This window comes from Nothobranchius furzeri, chromosome 7 (genome assembly GCF_043380555.1).
Source record: "Nothobranchius furzeri strain GRZ-AD chromosome 7, NfurGRZ-RIMD1, whole genome shotgun sequence".
Classification (NCBI taxonomy): Eukaryota; Metazoa; Chordata; class Actinopteri; order Cyprinodontiformes; family Nothobranchiidae; genus Nothobranchius; species Nothobranchius furzeri.
Window position 1 is genome coordinate 52702458 of NC_091747.1, and position 3372 is coordinate 52705829.

The following is a 3372-nucleotide window of genomic DNA, read 5'->3' on the forward strand; positions in this document are numbered from 1 at the left end:
TTAAACCCCTAAGACATCATAAAACAACAGAAGAAGAGACACAAAAGTCAGAATTCTGTTTTATGCTCTAGGAGAATGGAAAGAAGGTCCTGTCAGCACAGTCTCTACTGTACCGGCAGATCCCCCCAAACCACTCTGCCTTTGAAATCCGTGTCCTTTTATTACAAGCTGGGCGGGTCCCTAGGTACATGCCTGAGAGCTGACACTAAAGGATGCGGGGAAATCACAGCTCTCAGTTTTTAGTAATTGTTACAAGTTTCACACAACGAGCATTCAGTTTTTCTAATTAGTGTCTAATCACACAATGTGCAACAGACAGTTGCACGAGTCAGCAGTTGTCCAAGTCAGCAGATGTCCTTGGGTCACATTAGGTCAGGACCAAGGCTCAGCATTCTTAAAGTCTCCTCATGCGACTTCAAACAATACAGCAACTGTTCAGCGTAAATGGAAAAATCTTTAAATGTAATAAAAGCATAGAGCATGATAAAAGAAAACACATAATTATCTTAACACTACCCCAGGCCACAGGAATGTGTCTTCCAAGCTTCTCGCACAATAATGAGGCACTACATCCCACACAAAGACATTTGGAACCCTTGCAAACATTTTGAGACATTTTGGAAACTTCCTCATGAAAGTTGTTCTCAGTTTGTTGCAAACAGATTTTGGAATCCGACTGCAAATAGCATTCTTGAGGGAGACTTCAAGTTGTCTCAAAACACATGCAGGGGTTCTCACTCATGTGGAATAGTGGCAGAGGAGTTAAGTGCGCACCCCATAAATGGAGGGTTGCAGGTTCACCACCACATGCTTTGCCTGCGGCTGCTGTGGCAACAATAGGCGTGCTTCCACTGTTGGAACTTCAGGGTAATTTTACCGGAACTTCCCGACCGGCTGAATGAACCATTTTCTGAGACGTTTTAAGGAACTTTCGGAGTGGGAGTAGGTACTCAAAATGGCCCGCTGGAGTAGCTGAGAGGAACTTTAGGGTAACTCACGCTGATTGGTTGTAACTCAGCGGGAAGTGACATCAGCAAACGCCATCCAAAACAACCACCATTTGTAAAATTGGAAGAGTTGCTTGTGAAGCAGAATGGAAGCAAAAGAAAATAAGCACCAATCACGCTGCTTTAAAATAACTTTTACTAAACTCCCAGCACCAAAAAACACAACAACGTCATTCAAGGGGCTTTGTTGTGTCACAGGGTGCCATAAAAAATGACAATTCTTCTGGTCATTGAACACCACATCAGGCAGATTTTCTCAAGAAATTCAGAGATGTTACACAAGTGTAGCACAGAAAGACAAACCATAGCAGTAGCTAAAGATTTAACAAACATACACTCTTCTTCTTCTTCTTCTTCTTCTTGTTCTGCTTCTTCTTCTTGTTCTTCTTCATTTTCTTTTTCTTCTTTTTCTTCATTTTCTTTTTCTTTCTTTTTTCTTTTTCTTTTTATCTTTTCATAATTTTACTTTGTTTTTCTTTTTCTTGTCTTTCTTCTTTTTCTTTTTTCTTATTTTTTTCTTTTTCTTCTTCTTTTTTCTTTTTCTTTTTCTTCTTTTCTTTTTCTTCTACTTTTCTTCTTTGAAATTGCGAGAAATATGACAAAACTTTGTGAAGAGGTTCCTAACACAACTACAAACAAATTGAGACAATTTTTAAAAAAAAGTAGCAAATTGCAGCAAGAAAATGTGCACAACAATCAGAATTTCTTTGCAATTACATCAGACAATGCTCAACCTCTGTGACCTGACCATAAATAAAACTCAATGTAAAAAATGAACATTAAACATGTGAGAATTGGTATATTTTCTCAGTTTTGTTTTTCTCGACTAGTTGCTACGAGTCACAGCTCAGTAATGTGCAAGCTTTGATGATAGAAGCTGTACTGTCTTGCTTGCAGAAGGAAAAGCTCTTACTGAAATAAAACAAATAAAAAGTTCAGGTTAATGTGTTGCCGTACACAAAAGTGGCTGAGAACAGCAACATGCAGAGTGCATCAATGCAGAGCTGTCAGTCAGAAGTTCACAACAGACCGAATGTGTGTGTGTGTGTGTGTGTGTGTGTGTGTGTGTGCGCGCGTGTGCGTGTGCGTGCGTGTGCGTGTGTGTGTGTGTGTGGTCTGAGTGCCATGTGCCACTGTGTTGGTGCTCCATCACTTATAAATGAGGCTGCCTCCTAAGAGTTATGGGCGAAGGAGCTGCGAACCTGCTGCCAGGCTGCTTTTTGACACCATTCACTCCTTGTTGAAAACACTCGGCACGTTCAACATTTTATGTAATTCACCAAATTCTATCTAAAACAAAAAGTCATTTCAGGCTGATATTACTTATGGGTTACTGTACTCCTCTTCTTGATGGTGATGAGCCATCCAGACAATGCAGAATGCTAAATAAATGTATTTGCATGGGAATCTCCTTAGTCATACAGGGGATTAGGTTCTTCTTAAGCATATTACTAAAAACCCAAAGCATGCTTTTCAGTTGTGGAATGTGACATTTCCATATAATTTGCAAGGAATGAAATGAACAGTGTTCATATGCTCAGTTTGGAGCACTTTCATGTAGAAACACTTTGTCATTGTGGAGGATTCATTGTTAAATAAATAGTTGTGATTGAAGATTTGCTTTCTTTGGATATCCTGCAGCCCACTGACAAAAACTTTTATTTTTGGTAAAAAAAAAAAAAAATGGTGACAGACCAACCAGATAAACCCAAACAAGTGTTTCCAGGGGAATCCCAAGGCGTTCCCTGGCCATGTGAGAGACATAGTCCCTCCAGCGTGTCCTGGGTCTACCTTTAGGTCTCCTCCTGGTTGGACGTGCCCGGAAAACCTCACCAGGGAGGCGTCCAGGAGGCATCCTGACCAGACGCCCGAGCCACCTCAGCTGGCTCCCCTCGATGTGGAGGAGCAGCGGGTTTACTCCGAGCCCCTCCCAAATGACCGAGCTTCTCACCCTATCTCTAAGGGAGAGCCCAGCCACTCTTCGGAGAAAACTCATTTCGGCCGCTTGTATCCGCAATCTCGTTTTTTCGGTCACTACCCAAAGCTCATGACCATAGGTGAGGGTAGGAACATAGATCGACCGGTAAATCGAGAGCTTCGCCTTCTAACTCAGCTCTCTCTTCACCACAACAGACTGGTACAACGCCCACATCACTGCAGATGCAGCACCAATCTGCTTATCGATCTCACGCTCCAGCTTTCCCTCACTCATGAACAAGACCCCGAGATACTTAAACTCCTCCACTTGGGTCAGGACCTCATCCCTGACCCAGAGAAGGCATTCTGCCCTTTTCCGGAGACTTATTCCATCAACTTTTAGTTTTATTTATTTTATTTATTAACTTATATTTCGAGAGGATAAACC